Source organism: Hemicordylus capensis, chromosome 1 (genome assembly GCF_027244095.1).
Source record: "Hemicordylus capensis ecotype Gifberg chromosome 1, rHemCap1.1.pri, whole genome shotgun sequence".
Taxonomy (NCBI): Eukaryota; Metazoa; Chordata; class Lepidosauria; order Squamata; family Cordylidae; genus Hemicordylus; species Hemicordylus capensis.
Window position 1 is genome coordinate 121,655,684 of NC_069657.1, and position 21,659 is coordinate 121,677,342.

At 44.6% G+C, this 21,659-nt stretch overlaps 1 long non-coding RNA gene across 3 annotated transcripts in view; it reads right to left on the bottom strand.

Moving 5' to 3' along the window:
* Window positions 1–836: 836 nt before the first annotated feature.
* The window catches only part of LOC128339909 (uncharacterized), a 34,461-nt gene continuing 13,638 nt past the window's right edge, over window positions 837–21,659 (bottom strand). Inside the window, exons 3-9 of one of the 3 annotated variants that reach the window (XR_008313315.1) lie at window positions 16,451–16,624; window positions 10,019–10,145; window positions 8,895–8,956; window positions 6,060–6,345; window positions 3,613–3,861; window positions 1,872–2,064; window positions 837–1,786 (exon numbers count right to left, since the gene is read on the bottom strand). This is a non-coding gene — a long non-coding RNA (uncharacterized LOC128339909). Of the gene's footprint in view, window positions 1,787–1,871; window positions 2,065–3,612; window positions 3,862–6,059; window positions 8,957–10,018; window positions 10,146–16,450; window positions 16,625–21,659 lie in introns of all 3 variants that reach the window. The other 2 variants (XR_008313314.1, XR_008313313.1) reach the window with 2 other exon arrangements.

A 21,659-nucleotide genomic window follows, 5' to 3' on the forward strand; every position in this document is an offset into this window, starting at 1 on the left:
CTGGCCCCCAGCCAGTGTGTATCCTTCCAGCCACCACTGTGACATTTCCTTTCCCCTACTGCCTGTCGAAGTGGCAGCATCCTTCTCCACTTGCTGAGGCTGATTGTTGCTGCCACCTTTCTCCCACCCTACCCCACCCCCCATCCCTGCCAAAGCCACAGCATTCTTACCCACTTCCTGGGGCTGGACTCTGGAGGGAACCAGCCAGGCCCCAGCAAGGGTGGGGGCGGGCGTGTGTGTGTGGAAACACGGAGGTCGTGGGAAACAGCTAGCCATGCTGCTGGGGCACTGCAGGAGCTCAGGCAGGCTGAGGACTGGCTGCACTCTGCCCTCAGGCCCCTGCTGTGCCCAGGAGGAGATCAGGCGGGTGGCGCTGGAGATGCAGCCCTCACAGCTTGGTTGCACTTGGCTCCCCGGCACAGGCCAACGGTGGGCCGTAGCGTGGCCACCTGCCAGGGACATAATGCTGAGGATATGGCAGCGCCAGGGGCTGTAGGGGACCAGACTTCCTTCCGCAAGTCTGGGGGAAAAGGTGCCCCTGAGTGACATCGCTGTATACACAAGACCCTTTATTAATGTTCTAATGAGCATCTGTCCTTTGGAGCAGAGCCTGCTCCTAGATTACTATCCCTTCCCCATGTGTTCATTTCAGGGCTTTTTAACATCTGAAAAGGGCCTGAGAAAAGTTGTTATGGCATGGCAAAGTCCCCAAAATGGCTGCGCTAGTCAACTTTTAGGAGCTAACTTAAAATCCAGCAACCCTGTAGGATTGCTCCCCGAGTTAGTTGAGTTACTTATTTCCCAAAGCTTACAATAAGGGTGTACAAAATGTAACATTTAGCTTTCATTTTTAATTTTATTTGTTTTCCATTTTTCTCTGTGGGAATAACTATAACCCTTCTCAAGCTGGTTCTGTGATGCTTTCTCATCCCCAAATGGTGTCTGCTGACTCTTCAGTGGCTCCTATTCTTAGAGAAATGGCTGATAGGCTGCAGATGGGCATAGGAGAGAGAGAGCGAGCGAGAGAAAGCAAGAGCACATCACTGGCAGCCTGCAGGGCAGTCATCCCATGACTTTAAAAAGTGTTGTAAGATATTGGTGCCTGCTTGTCTGAGGAGAGGTGAAAATTGCATTCCAAAGGATGGGGGAGTGAGAAAGGAGGAAAACCCTGTCTAGTTTGGGGCTCAAAGGGCACCCATCTTATGAAAATCAAGGGAACATGTGAACATAGGAGCTGCTTGTATGTGTGCCTCCTTCAAATGGATAGTTGGCAACTTGCTCTCCATCCTTCAAAGGGCAACATCAGCATGAGGTCACAATGGCCAATGCCCTTTCTCCAGTCAAAAACTATGAACAGTAACCCATGCAAAAACACCAAGGCACTAGAAAACTGAGCACAACGTGGAAGGTATGACAGTGTAATGGCAAAAAATCACAGGCACCCCTGTGATAAGTATGATAAAAAACAGTAGTAAGGGCAGAATACACTCCATACAATATAATAAGTACAATAAGCCACAGTCACTGAAGTTCATCATGCACAGGGGTGGTGCCGCTATGTGGAAATGTGGTTAAAAACCAAGCAAAGTGTAGCACTACACCCCAGCAACTCTTCACCTAAAGGCTGAGCACAAAAATCTGGCAAATGAAGCTGGAATCTGAAGCATGAGAATCTTGAAGATGACACTGGAATCACAGTCCAAGCACAGTGATCTTGAAAGTAGAGCTGACAAACATCCTAGGCAATGAACTGTTTCATAAGAATCTTCATCAGAAGTCCAAAAATCTGTACATAAATAGTCATGCAAATGAATCCCCACATTAAACAACATACAAGATGAAAAACATGTAATGGATACAAATACACCCACCTACAATCTGGGAAAGCCTTGTCCTAAAAGGCAGCACCTCACCAACATGCCTGCTTCAACATGCTAAGTTCCTTGATGAATGGTGCTTGAAACGGGAGTTAAATACTCGCACCAACAAGCCATCATTCAATCACCCACTGGATGAGAAAGTTGAAACAGATGCGGTGATTATCCTAGCCTATTCAGTGTAGATCTTTAAAGGAAACAGGAGAGATCACAGTTGACATTTAACCCATTGGGTATACATGTGTTAAACCTATGGATAAAAAATGATTCTTTTTGGAGAAGAAATCTCTGTTTATCTTGTTTATCAAAGGTCCCAATAATTAGAAGTGGGAAGACAAAAAGAGCAAGCTGCGCAATTCCCACACGCATGGAAACCTAGTGCAGCACTACTCAATGGTGGTCTTACTATAAAATCTGAATGAGTCAGAAAATTCCTTAGGCTCTTGGTTTTTCTAAAGGCCACCATGGGTTGTTTTTTTTACAACCAGGAATATCAGAAACAAGATGCCAATGTCTATAAATAATCTTTTTGATCTGATAAGATAATGAAGTGTAATCTAGAAGACCAAATCAAATGGTCCACCTGTTTTTTTGGGCTATCCTGCAGTAGCTCACTTTGTCTGATGGTATCTGCTCTAGACTTGGCTCTATGTATGATTTCCTTTGGGTACCCCCTAATTCCCAATTGAGAGGATAACAGATCAGCTTCCCTGCGATAAAAGCTGTTATCTGTAGAGTTTCTTTTGACCCGTAAAAACTGGCAAAAGGGAAGATTGTCCTTTAAATATCCCGGATGCCAAGAATCATAATGAAGAAATGTATTCCTATCCATAGGTTTCCTGTATAAAGAGAAACTCAATTTATGTGCTTTATTAACCCAAATATTGGTATCCAAAAATGGAACCATATTCTGACTTGAATTGCTAGTAAATTTAATATTGGTGTGGAGTGCATTGATCCACCCCAGAAAAGACTGAAATCATGTAGCATCTCTAAAAATGATTAGGATATCATAGATAAAACATTTATATATGAAAATCTCAGCAAAAAACGGGCTAGCTGTCTCATTCCAGATAAATGTATCTTCCAAAGCAGACATGAACAAATTGGCTATACTCGGGGCTACAGAACTTCCCATGGCAACACCCTTAATTTGAAAATAAAATTGGTCCTCAAACCTAAAGTAATTCTTATCCAAAATAAGGTCCACTAGTTCCAACAGAAAATATGTGGGAGGATCCTTATTGTGTCTAGTTTCCAATATTCTCTCTACAACCATTCTGGCCTCCTCTAAAGGTATGCTGGTATACAAAGAGGAAACATCCAGCGTTGCTATAAGGGATCCTTGAGGAATACTGACCCCTTCTAACTGTCTAATGAGGTCCTTAGTATCCCAAATATATGATTTTATTTTGAACACAAACGGTTTAAAAAATGAATCCACATAAATGGCCAGGTGTTCCAGAATGGAATTAGAACTGGAAACAATGGGTCTCCCTGGAGGTGAAAAGCCATCCTTATGTATCTTAAATACAAAATATAAAGGGCTACATTAAATACACTTAGATAGGAAAGACCTATATCTAATCTAAAGAACTACATAATGGATAGGTAAGGAGAGAGAGAGAGAGATGTTTCCATCTGCTCTCTAGGAAGAAAGGAAGGATTGTGACTCAGCACAGGAAGTGCTGCAGAGTCAGTTCAGGGGTCATAGAGTAGGGACACCCTTACTCACTGTCTCTACTCCCAATGCCTCTAGTGGTCATTAGGACAGTTGGTGCAAAAGGTCAATGCACTGGAAGTTCATCTCCAACATGATCAACATAAGATCTTCTTTAAAAATCACTTTGACACCGCCCCCCCCGACCGGGACCTCGGGGATGATGAAACACAGAGAAGCCAGGTGGACACATCTCAGTAAGGGGAACACCCCCATCCGGATCTAACCAGGTCTCAGTGATGCAAGCCAAATCTGCCTGTTCATCTAAAAGGAGATCAAAGATGGAAGAAGATTTATTACAGACAGATCTGGCTGGAGATTGAAAAGATCTTGGGCTGATTGCGAAGAGTTTGGGCTGACTTGCTGTGGTTTGATTTCCCCCCCATCTAAGTGCCTTGAGCTTTTTTGGGTCGATGGAGTGCACCTGTATACCACAGGCAGAAAACTCTATGAATGCAACCTATGGATTGGGAATATACTGGCGTTGTGGAAGGTTACAGGTGGGCTTCTAAGCCTGCTGGAGATAAGCTGGATGGCGACAAGGGCTGGAATTGGGGGGGGGGGAGTGTAGGGGTGCAAATGGCCATGGGCATGGGAATTTGGTTCTGTTGGGGGTGGGTTCTTGGAAGAGGGCACTCCTCAGCATCACCCCAACCCCTGTGTCTGCTGTGGCACTAAAGCACCATGGGTGGAGAAGTCGGGTGGATGGACTTTGCCCAAACCTCTTACATACCTGGGTAGCTTTGCCTGGGCCGTAGCCTTCCCTTACAATGATCAATGAGCCAGCATGGTGTAGTGGTTAGAGTGCTGGAGTAGGACTGGGGAGACCCGAGTTCAAATCCCCATTCAGCCATACTAGCTGGGTGACTCTGGGCACTTCTCTCTCAGCCTAACCTACTTCACAGGGTTGTTGTGAAAGATAAACTCAAGTATGTGGTACACCGCTCTGGGCTCCTTGGAGGAAGAGCGGAATATAAATGTAAAAATAAAATAAAAAATAAAATAAATAAAATCTAGGGCAGTGGTTCCCAACGAGGATTGTTCCAGATGTTGCTGAACTACAACTCCCATCATCCCCAGCTATAATTTATTGTGTCTGGGGATGCTGGGAGTTGTAGTTCAGCAACATCTGGAGGAACCCTGGCTGGGAACCACTGATCTAGGGGGTAGAGGTCAGGGCAGACAAGGCGCTGCCTCATCTGGCCGTACCTTCAGGGATAAGGGACTAGGGGTGTGCATTTTGGAATTTTCTTGTTTTGATTTGTATCCGAATCAAAACACCCCCGTTTTGTTTTGTACCCAGATTTTCTGAATCCGAATCAGCCCTGTTTTGTTTTGTAGCCGAATTTTCTGAATCCGAATCTGAATTGATTTGGATTTTTAAAAAGGGTCCCAGGGCAAAAAGAGTGGGTGGTGGTGGTAGTGTCCAATGGGTGGAAGCTAGCAGCCAAATTTCAAAGGAATAAGGAAAAGGGCTGATTTTTTGTGAAATTTTTAAGTTTACACAACTTTAAGAATTTTCCCATAGGGAATAATGGAGATTCCAGCAAATGTATTGCTTCAAATCAAGGGGAAAGGGATGACCCAGAGCAGAGTGTGGTGGGTGGTAGTGTCCAATGGGGGCAAGGAAACTTCCAGAATTATTTCAAAGAAATTGGGCAAAGGGCTGATCTTTTGTGATTTGATGAAGTTTACGTGCCTAAGATTTCTCCCATAGGGAATAATGGAGATTTAGGTTTCAGCAGCCCCATAATTTCACTTGGGGAGCACTGGGGTTGCCCAGAGTGAGGGGTTGTGTAGTGCACATAGGGTGCCAACCACCCCCATACCCAGAAGCCCGTGGGATACTGGGTTTTGTTGTTTCTGATGTGTTCATTGTAGATTCTCTGGTAGCATATGAGATTTTCAGTGAAAAACAAGAATCCACTCTCATATGCTACGAGAAAATCTACACTCAGAACACCACAGAATCAACAGAACCCAGCACCACATGGGTTAGCAATCCTTCCCCTGGCCAATGTGGGGTCAGTAAAGAGTGGCAAGAAGCAAAAGAGCCAATGAGGAACAAGGAGGGAATTGTCAGGTCAGCCCATGATTTAGGTCACCGATCAGAAGGCTGGAAGGGTGGAAATTCAAAGAGATGTCAAACACAAAATGGAGACTGACTCAGAGATCACCACAAAATGGAGGTCCGAAACAACAAAACGTTTTGTAGCCAAAACAGGGACGTTTTGTTTTGTATACAAAACTTTTGGATCTGGAAAATGGGTGTTTTGTTTTGTCTACAAAACACCCGAAACAGGCTGTTTTGGGTAAACGTTTTGTATCCGAAATGTTTCGCACATCCCTATAAGGGACCCCCAAAGTCACCATCCAGCTGCCTCCTCAAATCCTGCAATTGTAATATACATATCTGCATACAGTTTGTTAAGCAGTTAATAAAGTTGTGGGCAGGCGCATACCTGCCCCTATCCAAAGTTTTATTTATCCAAAGTTTTGGTGTTGGCCTCTTTCTTGTTCTCAGTATAATGGAAACAGGCACAGGGAAGTTTTTCACGCAAGGCTTTTAAAGTCCTTTAACTCCTATCTCCTCCAATGTTGTGTGTAAAAGTCCAGGGTAACAATTTGCAGTCTTCCAGAGCTGAGCACAGTTTGAGAGACAAATATGCAGGTGTCAGGTGGCAGAAGAATAACATGTAACTGGCATGATGTCTCAGATGCAGCAGGGCTTCAACTTGTCATATGTATCTGGGGAAACAGATTAGGAAGATGGGGAGAGAAACATCAGATGATTGCTGGTGGGCACAGGAGCAGCAGAATGTCGGACAGAAGAAGAAAAAGGGGGAGATTAGCTGCGGGCAGCCCACATTTAGACAGAGTTGGCAGCAAAGAGAAACAGTATGGGGCAGAAATAGCAGTGTTCTCCCTGGATTTGGCAGTGTGCCATCCACCCGAAGTCACAGGGCTGCTTGGGGAACCTTAGCAATGGAAGGTTCAGGAACACTAGTTTCTAGGAATGGAATAGCTTAGGGAATACAGGCGAGAGGGAAACAGAATGCACACAACAAACTGAATGAGACAGGGAGAAGATTAAATCAAACACTGCAATAAAAGTAAAACATGTAAGTAAAACTAAGAGGAAAGAGGAAAACTAAACTAAGGGGGAAAGAAAACCAGAATTGCAAAAGTGACTGAGTTTGAAATGGGAGTATGAGTTGGGAAGCAGACTCTGGAGGAAAAAAATTGCTATTCACTTTTGCCTGAGAATTAGCAGCAGGCAAGATGTCAGGATCCTTCCAGGTTCCCCCAGTGGGGAGTCAGCAAAGGAGATGGACCCTGACAAGTTCATAAAGGTGGACCAAGGTGAGGACCCTGAGGCTAGTTCTGGGGGGCCACCAGAAGGGGTGATTCTTGAAGAAGCGATGGGAATCTGTGGAGAATCTGGTTCTAGAAGAGCCCAAATCAAAGGAAGGCACCATTGAGATCCCAACGGGGACTTGAGAGTAGCCAATCCTGAGACCGCAACCCTAGAAGATCTCACAGAGACCTTGAGCCAGGGCTCCCAAGGTATGGGCCGTAGGGACCCCGGACTGTTGGTCACCTGGAACTGGTCACCCTGGCTGGACCCCACAGGATCCCTCAAGGCTTCTGAAAGAGCGGAACAGCCAAGCTGCTGTGATCACTGACACCGATGAAATGGGTTTTGCTCCAAGCGTGGTGCAGGAGCGCCCATTTGACAGCTTGACAGGGTCTCCTGGGAAGAAGTCTCCGTGAGTGCAGGAGGCCACTCATGAACAAGCAGGAGACTGGCTCCGGCTGTTCGAGCTAACAGAGCATTACCCAGCCATCAGCCACAGCCCATCCAAGCCTCTCTGAACTCTCCGCTTGCTGTGGGGATGGTAGTATAGCCTGCTGTAATTTCTCGTTCCCTTGATAACCGACTCTAGCCTCCACTCCAGGTCCTTGCTGCCTCTTGCCGGGAAACCTTTTGTTGGCCTCCAAGCTCACCAGAGAGTCCAGAGGCCCTGCCTGGCAGCTGTGGCCCCCCTTCCCTCCTGCACCCTGTGGAGACCCTGCTACAATGCTACAAGCCTAGGATTGCTACAACCTGCTGAGACCCCCTGTCGCCTCCTGGGACCTCCTGTGTGAGGCAAGAGCTCAAAGCCAGCGATTCCTTAGTGTGAATAGCTTCGGCCTCCTGTGCCCCGACTGTGTGTTGCCACGTTGTGGCACCATCCAACAAACAATGCTGTACAGCAGCATTTCTCTGTGTGTGTCATAATGTTGCCTCATGTGCTGGCTGCACCATTCAAAGTAGCAGGCATGATCATCACAATGGTTTTTACTTCCCTCCCCACCCTTCTTCCTTCCCCTCTAGTTTAAATGTCTCCATATGGTTTTGCATGTAAGTCTCATGGCAGGCTGCTGGGAAGCAATACTAAAATTGAACTGAGCTTTCTTTCTTTTAATTAATGCAATAACCAGAACGAAGTTGACTAACTAAAACTAAATGCACATCCATATCCTAGTACAACCCTGTACACTCCAATGTATATTGCCAGTGTGGTGTAGTGGTTAGAGTGCTGGACTAGGACCGGGGAGACCCGAGTTCAAATCCCCATTCAGCCATGAGACTTGCTGGGTGACTCTGGGCCAATCACTTCTCTCTCAACCTTACCTACTTCCCAGGGTTGTTGTGAGGAGGCACTTGAGTATGTAGTACATCGCTCTGGGCTCCTTGGAGGAAGAGCGGGATATAAAATGTAAAATAAAATAATAATAATAATAATATATTACTAGAGAGAATGAGAGTTTCTTCCCAGAAGTCAGAACCATTCCACTTTGGTTAGATCCGTGAAGTGGAATTTGTGTGGCTGATCAAATGACACGACAGGATTACCAGCCTCCAGAAAGAAGAATTTTATTGGGGGGGGGGGAATCACCGTCAGTTTAAGACAAAAAGTATCTGAAGTGATCATGTAAATGGTTCCCAAAATGCCAGCAAAATGTGACTACTCTTGATGAGAATTAGCTCTCATGCTGCAGTAATATAATGAAGTTAAAGCTACAGCAGGACCAAAATGTAATGGTGATTTTAAAAAAATCTAAAGCATTTGGTTTAACCTCTGCTAACTGGGAGAAAAGGGCATTTTAAAAAGTTGTGTCTCGCTTACATTTCGTAGGGGGCAAGCAACTGTCCCTGTCCGGCCTAGCTCCATTCTGGTGGCTGTTTGCTGGTGTTGTCTCTTGCTTTCATTCATTCATTCATTCATATTCTCTCCCCTTTGGGGGCTCACCTTATTCCTTTAATGTGCAAACTGCTTTGAGAACTGTTGTCGAAAAGAAGTTTCCATGCATTCTAAATAATAATATTAGATCATAGCATCACCTGAGTTATTTGGGGGATACAGAAAATTTGTATCTAACATTTTAGTATTAACTGCACTATATTAATAATTTAGCAGCTGAAATGTCTGAGTCTGAGCACTTATGCTGCAATTGACGAAGAATCTATTAAAATGGTAAATAGACTATTTGCTGATTTCTGTAGCAAAGATAAACATGCACTCAGGGCAGAAAATAATCACCTTTAAAAACAGGAAATTACTCTTTTTTTGTGGGGGGGACCTGCCCTTAATCAGAGGCTCCATATTATTGAGAGTCCATGTGAAATTCTTATTAGGAAGAAGTCATTATGCAGTTGAGGAATGGATGTGTAGGCAGAAAAAAGTGTCATACTTTAACATTTTCTTATGATTTATTGCATTAGCAGTTTATAGTAATTATTGAACATCCTATAAAGGATGAAATGCACCTTTAAAATGCAAGTGGCTTTCTTTCTTGGTTCCTGTATCTTAAAAGCAAGTTGTTTGTTACTCATTCAATCTGCCACTTAGAGGTTAATTACTAGAAACACACAAAGATTTGTGTCTGCTTCTGTTAGCAGTTTGAAAATGTTTCTGAAGTGATAAGTTTGAAAAGAAAACAAGACAGGATATCAAGAGAAGCTGGGATATCAGACATATTTAATTCTGAGAATGTAGGCTTTGTTTTATTATGTAAAAATAGATATTATTGTGAATTAGTCTTGTTATCAAACTCTTCTGATGGCTTAAACATTTAAAAATATGCAAAACACCAGCCAGTTAAATAACAAATAAGATGGAACAGATAACAGAGCTGCATACATAATTAACAACCAGATACTTGCAGAAAAGCTTTCCTAAATAGGTATGTCTTGTCTTGACCTACTTTCTAAACCAAACAACCATGAAAATCTTGATTCTATCCTAGTAATAACTAGCCTTATTTCTGAAGGTGAGGACACTCAGCACAGATTCTCTGGAAGATCTTGGAGCATCTAAGTGTACTGCTACCACATTTGTTTGAACTTGTGTCTCCTACATATGTGTGCACCTACCTGTACACTGTGAAGCTAAATTGCTCAGAACCAAATTTGCAAGAATGAAAAACATATGGATTTCAGTTCGGACAGTGCTGTGTCAGGTTAAATTTCTCCAGAGGAGGAAACTCTGAGACGATGACTTCTGAAACATTAAAGTGTGTTTAGAGAGCAAAAGCACAATGCAAAAACTGGCTATATGGCAACATTTGAAACAGAAGTGAAATGGGAAGTGCCGTGGGAGAGAGTGGGAGAGGGAGTGAAGGCAGAAGCTGAGATGGTCGGAGGCTGGAGCGGGGGGGGGGGGAGAGGGGAGAACTTAAGAACAGCCCTGATGGATCAGATCTATTTAGTCCAGCATTCTGTTTTCAACAGTGGCCACCTGATGTGTCTGGGAAGCCCACAGGCAACAGATGAAGTCATGTCCTTTCTCCTGCTCTTGCTCCCCTGCATTTTGTCTCTGAGCCTGGAGGCAGCCTATAGGCATCAAGACTAGTACCCACTGATAGCCCTCTTCTCCTCCATGAATTTGTCGAAGCCCCTTTTAAAGCCATCACCCTGTCCCATGGCAGATAATTCCATTGATTAATTATGTGCTGTGTGGAAGTACTTCCTTTTATTGGTCCTAAATTTCCAGGCAATCATTTTCATGGGATTACCCCTGGTTCTAGTGTTGTGAGAGAGGGAGAAAAATTTCCTTCTATCCACTCTCTCTGCATTATGCATAATATTATCCACCACGTCTCCCCGTAGTCGCCTCTTTCCCAAACTTAAAAGCCCCAGGTGCTGGAGCCTAGCCTCATAAGGAAGGTGCTCCAGGCCCCTGGTCACCTTGGTTGCCCTCGTCTGCACCTTTTCCAGTTCTATAATACCATTTTTTAGATACAGTTACCAGAACTGTACACAGTACTCCAAATGTGACCAAACCCATCCTGGCACCAGTGCATATACCAACTTACTGAGGGATGTTGCCGAGGGCAACGCCGAATTAGAAACTTACCTGTGAGACCTCAGTTTGAGGCAACAAGTAAGGAATACAGAAAGCAACCCAGGTGCAGACTCAACCAGGGTGCTTTCCAGATTAGACCCTGCAAAGGGTTCACGTCGTATCTCGGACCTGTGCTTCCACACTTCCTGTGTTGTGGCCCCGCAGTCCCTACGCGGACAGCAGGATGCCGTTCACATTTCCAGTGCCTTGTTTTGACATTAATCGCTGTGATATAGAGCTGAGATGTCGTATATCCAGTGTAAGAAAGTTGCTGTTATTTCGGGTTGTTAGTTTCCATGAGACTGCTCCCCCTGCTGTTGATGTTTCGAATGAGACTTGCCTGAATGGAGGCATTTTGCTGCTGTTGAGCAGCTAGCCTGGAAAGTGCCCATGTGAGCTTTCCTGAGAAGAGGTTTTGAGAAGAGGTTGGAACATTAATGAAGTGCTCGGCTGGATGGAATCCAGAGCAGTACACGGACAGGCAGTAAAAGGGGCAGATTGACTGTCACAATTCTGTGACTGAAGATCACATATGTAACTAAAAGCAGAGCCTATGTATATGTTTTTTCTAGGCCTGTGCAAAGTAACCCTGTATCTCTTTGGGGACCACTTTGGAGCTTCCAGAGAGTTCCCTATTTAATTTGGCCACACTTTGAGGGGCCCCACTTTGCCAAAGCTGAACCTTGGCTACTAGAAACTTTGCTTCAGCCCCTCCACACCTTACTCTCCCAACCCTGAAACTACTTATTGGGATCAGCAGGGGACAGAAAACCATCCAGTGTTTTGTTTGCTGCTATAAGGGAGCAAGCAGCTGCGTTCCACAACTTGATGTTTAAAAGGACTCCCACCCCTGAGGTTGCAGCCTCAGAAAAGACTACAAATCCCAGGAGCACCAGCGCATTTCCCAGGACTCCATGGAAAAGGAAAAAGAAACACATTATTTAAAAAAACCAAGCAAGTAGTTTTAGAGATGGAGGGTAGCTGAAACCAAGCTTCAAGGGGTCAAAAGGGTTCAGCCTAGTTTGCTTCATTTTGACCCCACTTCAGCCCCCAACCAGACAGTGCTTTGGGCTGCAGGAGGTTCAAGTGGTCCGAATCTGAAAAGCCAGCAAAGCTTCAGACAGCCCTAATTTTTCCTTTTGAGGTATCCTAGAAAGAATTGTATATTTTATATTGTTCCATCTGTTTTACTAACTTTGTGAGCCACCCTGGGCAGTATCACACTGGATGGGCAAGGTATACATAATTTGAATGAATGAATGAATGAATGGTGTGAAAGGGTTTGGTTTTTTTAAAGGAGATAATTTGAAACTTATATTGTGGCATTGGGGTAAGAGGTGTTATTACCTTACCCTAAGGTGCCATTGGGTTAGGACTTAAGGTGTACCCCCTCTTTCTCACAGCAACCTCTATGTGGCCCTCAAAAATCCACTGCAGAGGGTTGGAAGACCATCCAGAGTGAAATGGTATGGGGGGTGGGCAAGGGAGATGTTCTACCCCCCTTATGCAAACAGAAGTCTTTTCCATATGTGTAAACACAATTTTGGCTGCAACCATTATTTTTAAATGGATTAAAGAAAATATTTTAATTTAGTACTTCCCGTGTAAAGTTGGGAAGTACTGGTCATATGTTCTAAACCCATTCCACAAATTGAAGAGTCTACACTCCGGTTTGCTTCAGAATGTCTTGCATCTGTTCTACTTGGGTAGGCTATTTTAGGCTTTCCCCACCATGATCTTCAAGGTTGTTATTATTGTTGTTGTTTAAATCAGTTTGCAGTACCTGTTACATCTAAGAATTTTATTCTCTGTCTCTGTCCCTATCACCCTTTAAAGCAGAATAATCTGTTCTGCAATGACCTTTCTCCTTTTCTGAGCACAGACACTGCTCCTTCTCTGAAAATCAGGACTAAGTGTGTGGGATTTGCAGTGGTAAGCTATTGAATGGTGCTTGCTGGTCTTCCTCCACACAGAATCCCAATGAAATGTGCTTATCTGGAATTGACTACTAGATAGTAGGGGTGTGCCCAAAACAATTTTTTCGATTTGATTTGTACCCAAATCAAATCACCCCCAATTTGTTTTGGGTCTGAATCTGCCCAGTTAGTACAGGGGTGATTTGTTTTGTCCACAAATCTCCCGAAACAGGTAGATTCGGGTACACATCGTTTTGTACCAAAATTGATTTGCAGAGACAGCAGGCGCAGGCAGTGTTTCTCTCAGCAGCAGGAAGTGGGTGGGGAAAAAAAATCATCTTCTCTTTTCCTCAGTCAGGAAATCAACAACAAAAAGCAGAGAATCCAATCCAGGCAGCAGGCAGGCAAGGCAAAGCAAATCTTCACTCTCTCTCTCTCTCTTCCCATGAGGCAGAAAGGCAGAATGGTGGCTGCCTGCCTCCTTAAGTACATTTGAAAAACCCTTCTTTGAACTCCCCCACCCTTGTCCCTTCTTTGACCCTTCCCCTAGCCAATGAGGGGTCAGTCAGCCCTGGCAACACAAGATTTGAATGGGAATGAGCCAATCTGGAACCAGGGGGGAATCGCCAGCCAATCATTGCACACTGCAAGTCACCAATCTGAGGCTTAGGAGGGCGGGATTTTCAAAAACATTTCCTGACACAAAATGGAGACAGCAAGAGAGATCGCCATGGAGGTCTTAATTTATAAATTTTCCAGGTCCGAAATCTGGGTGATTTGTTTTGGACCCAAATCTGGCCGGTAGCACAGGGGTGATGTGTTTTGTCCACAAATCACCCAAAACAGGTAGATTTGGGTACAAATCGTTTTGTACCCAAGTCAATTCACACATCCCTACCAGATAGGGCTGTTAAACCACATTGAAAAATGAACAAGCAAAAAACCCTTTACGTATTCTCTATTTTTCCTTGGAAAAAGGGGGGTGGGAATCCAAAGATGTAAGTTTGAAAAAGATTAGAGAATTTTTAGATACTATTTCAGAAAAGTGCTTTATAGAGAAAATCTGGAACAATGAACTAAGTGGACACAGTTCAAGAAATTCAAGACATGTTATGCAATGGGACATCTTTTGATTGGCAAAACCTACTCATGAAGCTAATGTAAACCACAAATGTTCTTCAGATTGCATGATTAGGTTCCATTTTCAGTATTTATTTCTTTGTTAGAGATGCAACTTTTATAACTAAGTGCACTGCTTCCAGGAAAAAAAGAATTTCCAAACAAACCATATTATTATATGAATTAGTGTCTAAATAAATAAGTATATTGGCCACATTTGTACTTTTAGACAACATTTGTGGGTTCCCATGTGCAGATCCTGGATGAGAGCAAGGAAAATATTAGCAATAGGATCACTTTGTTGGGGAAAACATTGGGGCCCACACTTATGACAATTTTACATGCCAGCTCTGTCTAACATTTATTTATTTATTTATTGTTGCATAAACTGATCCAAACCAGTGCTGAGTAATGTGATGTCAAGACCTTTTACATTTTGTAGAGTTATATTAGAAATTCTTCTTTCTTGCCTTGAAATTCCCCATTTCTGTTCTCTCAGCATTTCAAAGTCTATTGGCCATTATTCATAGGAACATCGGAAGCTGCCATATACTGAGTCAGACCATCAGTTCTATCTAGCTCAGTATCGTCTTCACAGACTGGCAGCGGCTTCTCCAAAGTTGCAGGCAGGAATCTCTCTCAGCCCTATCTTGGAGAAGCCAGGGAGGGAACTTGAAACCTAGATACTCTTCCCAAAGCAGCTCCATCCCCTGAGGGGAATATCTTACAGTGCTCACACTTCTAGTCTCCCATTCATATGTAACCAGGGCAGACCCTGCTTAGCTAAGGGGACAAGTCATGGTTGCTACCACAAGACCAACTCTCCTCTACCTATCCAACAATGTTTTCTCCACCTTGTTCCTTCATCCATATCCAACAGTGTTTTCTTCACCTTGCCTTGAGAATTCTTTCTCCCATTATTCTTTCTAGTTTAGGCTTTTAAAGTAGTTTCCTTAAGTGGTGATATTCACAGATGTGAGAGTGTGTGCATATGTGATGGAGCGAAACTTTTTAAGGTGTGTGCATATGTGATGGAGGGAAATTTTAAGGCGCAGGATTGGCAGGTATGATGGAGAAGTGAACCCACCTGCACCCAGTGTCAGGCCGCTGGGCCATAGGCAGCAGTCGCTAGGGGGTACAAGTCCAAAGCCAGAACTGGGGAACTCAGGAGTTCAACAGAAGTCACACCAGTAAGACAGTCAGAAGCCAGGAGGACCAAGACAGAAGCCAATAGTCAGGAATATACCAAAGGTCAAACCAAGTAGTCAGCAGGACTAAAGGGGGTAGACAGAAGCCAGGAGCACACTGGCAATCAAGCCGAGCATCGGTGAAGCCAGAGGGTCAGAACAGGAGCCAGAAACAAGCCAGATCTACATTCAGGATCCAAAAGGTCAAGTAGTAATCAGGAATCAAAATAATACAGAGGTGAGATCAAGTAGACAGGAGAAGCAGAAAGACAGAGGCAGCAGGAAAAACGGAACCTTGATACTGAGAAAAGGCCTGCCTCTGCCTGGAGCCTTCTATACTTCCTGCTGCAGGGAAGGGTCAATGAGTGATCCCCTAGGGTGGGGTTTGTCCTGGATTTCAGTAGCCTAGGAATTTGCTGCAGTATAACAAGCTGCCACAGAGAACAGCAACGTAAAGGGCCTCAGGGAGACAGAGCATGACAATCCAGTCTCTTACTATTCACTTTTCTCCATAGTGATTGACCCCTGTCAGGAGAGCTTTTTCACCTTGTAACTCCAACATTGCGGGTGGGGGTGGGGGACGACAAAACAAAAACAAAGACAGAAATCGTAACAGGTGGAGTGCTCTCCTCTGCCGAGCTATCCTGCATTTTAAACCCACCCTACCCTATTTTACAGTACGTCACTTTTGAACCAGTTTATGCACATGGGCCCAGAGCATTGCATGCAATTCAGTCCTTTGTTTCTGCTAAAGCAGTCTGTGGCACCTTTAAAGAACAACAAAGGTACTGAGGCAATAAAATTTGGGGGCTGTGATCCACTTTGTTAGATAAATGCAGTCTCTTTAGAGTTGGGGAGCGCATCTGTGTGCTCCAGAGGTGTTGTTGTCTACAGTCTTGGTTTCTTGTAGTATTGTAACTGATTAAATATTTGAGGATTGTGCCCTGTTTCGTTCCTGAGACTTGACTGCTTCTTCCAGTAATGTTTAAATTATGCTAGACTTCATATCCGTATCTTAAGCTGTGTAAAAATGCAGAAGCCTATTCTAAAGAGAAGCAGTTTGTATTCAAACCTTATGAAAATATAAATTCAAATATTTTTCCTCCATTTAGATTTTGGTCTGTGGAGAAGCATGCAAACAAGCTGAGATAGGCATGGCTTTCCTTGCTTTCCCAGTTCAACGGTAAGCACATCCATTTTTCTTTTTAAAATTTATATACAGTAAACAGTATGTTCTTACCTGTGAATGTAGTAGCTGAACTTCTAAAAGCAAAGATGCAGGTAATCTTTTCACTCCACAGAGTCTCTCTCATTCACAAGGATTTCACCATTCAGTTGAATGGTGGGAGCAGATTTATATACACCTTCTTTTGCACACGTTTTATTTCTTTATTCAATTTATATACCGCCCTTCCTAAGGTGGCTCAGGGTTAAAACCAAAAAACACATAATAAAACAATTTAAAAAACATTTAAACCAGGTTAAAACTCATGAAAATTAAAACTAGATATCATTAAAAGCTAGGCTAAAAAGATGGGTCTTTAAGACACTCCTGAAGGTCTCCAAGGAAAATAATCCTCTTATACCTATGGGGAGCGTATTCCACAACCCAAAGGCCCTAACCCAGGTCACCACCAGATGAATTGATGGCACCCGAAGATGGATCCCTCCTGATGATCTTAATGAATGATGGGGATCTTGTAGAGAAAGGCGCTCTCTCAGGTAACCTGGACCTAAGCCATTAAGGGTTGGTTCCCTCAGTTGAAATGAGCAGGGTCTCTCACAGGTTCAGGAGCTCAAGTGCACAAACTCTGTATAGTGGATGAGAGTCTATAATATATGTAGATGACCTGTGACAGTAATATGGTAAAATCCAGTTGTACTTGATGAATGACACAGAATTAATGCTCGCAATGATTACAGTAGGCATAAAGCTTGTCATTCAATAAACAAAGTTCCAGAATTAATTTTATTTCCACATATCTAATACCCATGAAGAGAACTGTGTTTTTCCCTTTCAAAATGTTTAGAGCTTCTGGAACAGAACAATGGGGGTATAAGAACAATAACTGATGGCTTAATAGAATCTAAATTGTATAGAAAAACTGTTCTTCAGAGAGAAATTTAGCAAAGCAAAGCAAAGCAAAGCAACACAATGATGGTGCACATGAAACAGCAGCCACATGGATGCTTCCTATGGTTGCTCTCTGCACATGGTGAGCTGAAGGTGTACAGTTGCCCTAAAACATTATGAAGAAGTAATAAAGTCATGAAGATCTTGTCATAAAGACTGAGTTTGCAAAATAGAAGATATATCCAGATTTATGCACTTAGGGGTCATATGTTGGTTAAGTAAACTCTAATGGCTAGTTGTTTGGCAGGAAATACTGTTTGTAATTTTTTTTTAACATTGTAATATAGAATAGAGATCCTTGAAAAGAAGCAGCGATCGCTACAGTCATTCAAATCTAGACTTAATGTGGACTACAGACATCAGCATGATTGTATGGACCCACGCCAAAGATGTTTATGACCGGAGATGAATCTGAGATTCCCACCTTGGCATGGGTTTACACAATCACTCTAATGTCAGAAACTCACATTAAAGCTAGACCTGAACAATTGTGTGAATCAGACCAATTAATTCAATTGTTTCAAATAAGCTAGATTCCTAAATTTGGCGCAAGATAATAACTGCAGGGGACTTGCTACGGACAGACAAAGACAAATTTTCAACTATGAGGCTGTTCTCATGAGCAGCCTAGCCCAGACTAGGCAGCCTAGTCAGGGCTAGGCTGCTTGTGTGGAGCGCCGGGATCAGGGCGGATCCCAGCTCTCCTGCCCAAATGAACTCCATTCCTTAGCCTGGCTCTTAGCCGAAGTTAAGGTACCGGGTGTGCCCTTAACCTGGCTGCCAGGCTTGTGTGTCTGCTTGAGCTGCATGCAGAGACAGATGCCTAGATCACCCATCTGACAGGGAGAATCCCCCAAGGCACCATGTTCATTGCACAGTGATTTGTGGAATTATCAGAGTCCAGGAAAACAAGCCCCGGCCTTTGTCGATCTGCACTGCTCCCGTGCACCCAAAACACAAACATGGGCCATCTGGGGGATGGTAGGTTGAATCCTGCCTTCCTTCCTGCCCTGGTACTGGTCGTGTGAATGACCTCATTGGCTTTACTAGGGATCTCCATTCTCTCTCTAACTGGTTTCTTCAAAGTGGCCTCCTTCCCTTCCCTTCATCACCACTTGAATCTTAGACAATTTGTGTCTTCATAAGAACACAGGAACAGCCCTGCTGGATCAGGCCCAAGGACCAACTAGTCCAGCATCCTGTTTGGCACAGTGGCCCACCAGATGCTGCTGGAAGCCACAGGCAGGCGTTGAGGGCATGCCTCCCCTGCCTGCTAGTCCCTAGGCCATCCCTTATCTCCCTTACTCCTCCTGGGGCAAGAGCTAAATGGGCGGAGACCCCCACAAATGGAAGAGCTGTGGCAAAAGCTGCATTAGCACTGGGAACGGGCTCCAGAGGAACCATACTCCTAGCACAACAGGTGGGATTAAACCCCACTGACTGGCCAACTGCCCCTTCACGTGTGTGGCCAGCAATTTCACCATCATGTGCCCTCTGTCAGATTAGTCACCCTGAATGGGACTGTTAGGAGTCATGATCAACAGCCTCAGTTGGGGTTGATGTACATCCCAAGGGAGTGCTGGGTTCAAGGCCAAGTGCATAAGGAACAATTCATCGTAGTGCACCCAAGCTGGACTGTTAAACTCTGAGAAAGCTTAGTAAATTATATCCAGATACTTGAAAAGTGAAGGGCCATGTCCTGGCTGCTTTTGTAAAATGATGCCCATGTGGACAAATTAATCTGCTAACCAGTTGGGCCAATTATGGCCCACTGATTTGCACTTGACCTTCTGCTGTTCCTTGTCTTCTGTCTTGACCAAGTCTTTAGGCTTGGGCTCACTAAACAACAGCAAGAATGTGTCTACATATTTGCTTTTCCATATTGTCTCCTTCGTGGTCTGAAGAAGAGGATTACCCATGGGCATAAAGACATCCCTGTGAGGATGATTTGCAAATTGGGCATCTGCAGGTATACCTGTGGTGGTTGAATCATGGGTTGCATAAGAACATAAGAACAACCCTGCTGGATCAGGCCCAAGGCCCATCTAGTCAGCATCCTGTTTTGCACAGTGGCACACCAGATGCCACTGGAAGCCTACAGGCAGGAGATGCGGGCATGCCCTCCCTCCTGCTGTTACTCCCCTGCAATCCTGCCTCTGAGGCTGTTACTCCCCTGCCTCCTGCCTCTGAGGCTGGAGGTGGCCTGTGGCCCTCCGACTTCGTTCTGAAGTCTTCAAGTCCTTATGTAGGAGCTTACAGCAGAGAGACTGGCCTATCAGAATTCTGTTTCTGATACCATAAACTAGAGGCATAATGTAAAAAAAGAAGGCTTTTAAGTTTTTATTTAAAACACTTGTATGCAATGTTTCTTGCCTGAAAAGGCCCCCAAGGCAGCTTACAGCACAAGTTAAAAATTGATTATGGAATAGAGTTCCCTTGCACAAAAACAATGTTGAGAACTTTAGTGAATTTCAGAAAAAGGTACTAAGCTTTTTAAATTTTTCTTCACATTAGGCGGGCCTACCCCATTTTTAAATTGTTGGCTCTCAGTCTTGATGCGCTCATACTGATGTCTGGGCCAAAGTCTTATGGTGGACTACTTGAGTAAATTGAAGACTGTGGTTCATGGTGGGGCTAGATTATGGCCATAGTTTTAGTTTATGAAGGAGTCTACTGTGGGTTATTGGCCCAACAGTCAGCAGCAGCACATAAAAACAACCTTGCTGGATCACTCCAAAGGACCATCTGTATCCTGCTTTCCACAGTGGCCAACCTGGTGCCTTCTGGAAGCTTCCAGGAGGATTAAAAGGCAACAGCTTTTTCTCACTGTTGCTCCACATAAACTGGTATTCAATGGCAGATTGCCTCTGAAGATGGAGGTTCCATGTAGCATTATGAGCAATAGATGCAATAAACCTATCTTCTGTCACTTTATATAATCCCCTTCTCAAACCATCTAAGCGAGCAGATCCAGAGTCCATAAGGATTATGCATTGTGTGATGGTGTACTTCCAGCTCTGAATCTGGCAGTTCTGAATCTACTACTAACCAGTTTTCTCTTAATGACTCTGAGTTGTAGTATGACTTTTCTTATATGAGAACTTCTGGCTCGGATTTCAGGGGCTGGGGGTGGCCAAAGGGGAGCAACAGTAGTCTACCGTTTTTTGTCACTGCTGTCTGTTTTGCAAGGGTGTGGGAAAGAATAATTGAAGCCTCCAATTATTCTTCCTGCTTCACATCTGCACTTCATCAGTTATGCCTACTTAGATGTATTCAGTGACCCAATCCTGACTGCCCAGCTGTGCCGGCCCAAGGGGTTATGGCTCCTTTGGCCAATTTTGCTTTGGCGCCTCACCTCCTGGATTTTGGTGCTTGGCTCAAGCTGAGGGGCAGCAGCAGTGGGCAATGGTCTGAGGGGGGCCAGAGGAGGCCACCAAAGCTGCTCCTTCCTTGGCTGCCTCAGTGGTTCCTTCGGTGGCAGCTGCCAAACCACAGCATCCTGGGTGGCCTGCTGTGAGCCCTTCCTCAGTGGGCCTCCCACATCTACAGTCCCAGCTACCAAGGTGTGATGCCCCCCCAGCCTCTCTTCCTCCTCCTCTCAGCCCTTCCTCCTCTCGCTTCTCTAATGGCGGCAGCATCAGAGCAGTGATGGGAGGCGACTCCTCTCTGCTTCCAACTCCAGCTCTGATTGGCTGCCCTGCACCCCACAGATTGGACTTGGTGGTGTCTTGTGGCGGACCTCACCAGCAGTGGCTCATCCAGTCAGCAGTTTTGCTTACGGAGATGGCAAGGAAGGAGCAAAGGGATAGGATGGGAAGGGACTGGATGGAAACAAGAGGGCAAATAAAAGGCGGGGGGGGGAGGCATGGAGCGGGAAGCAAAAGGAGGAGGAGGGGTCTTGCTCTCACCATGGCCAGAGAAGGAGAATCGGTTCTTGCACTTTCACGAGAGAGCTGATTACCCTGCTCTGGAAGCGGCGAAAGCCAACACAGCTGTGGTGGGGAAAAGGCGCCCCTCAACCTCTGCACCCTTGGCCGGTGCCACATTGGCCAGGTTGCTCACATCAGGAGTAGCAGTAGATCTACACATTGACATAGTTTGCATGATGCATCCACGAAGAAGCACACCATAAGCTGCAGCTGAGCTGATGCATCCAGCAACCTATACCAGGGTGTAGATGGGGCAAACAAACAACAAGTGAAGCCAGACTACCCCTTTTTTCCTCCTCACTTACCCACTTCCTGTTCTTCAAGTTCCTAGGGCTGGATCATAGTCATTCTTTCTAATTATTTTTGATTGTCTCTTGCCTAATGAA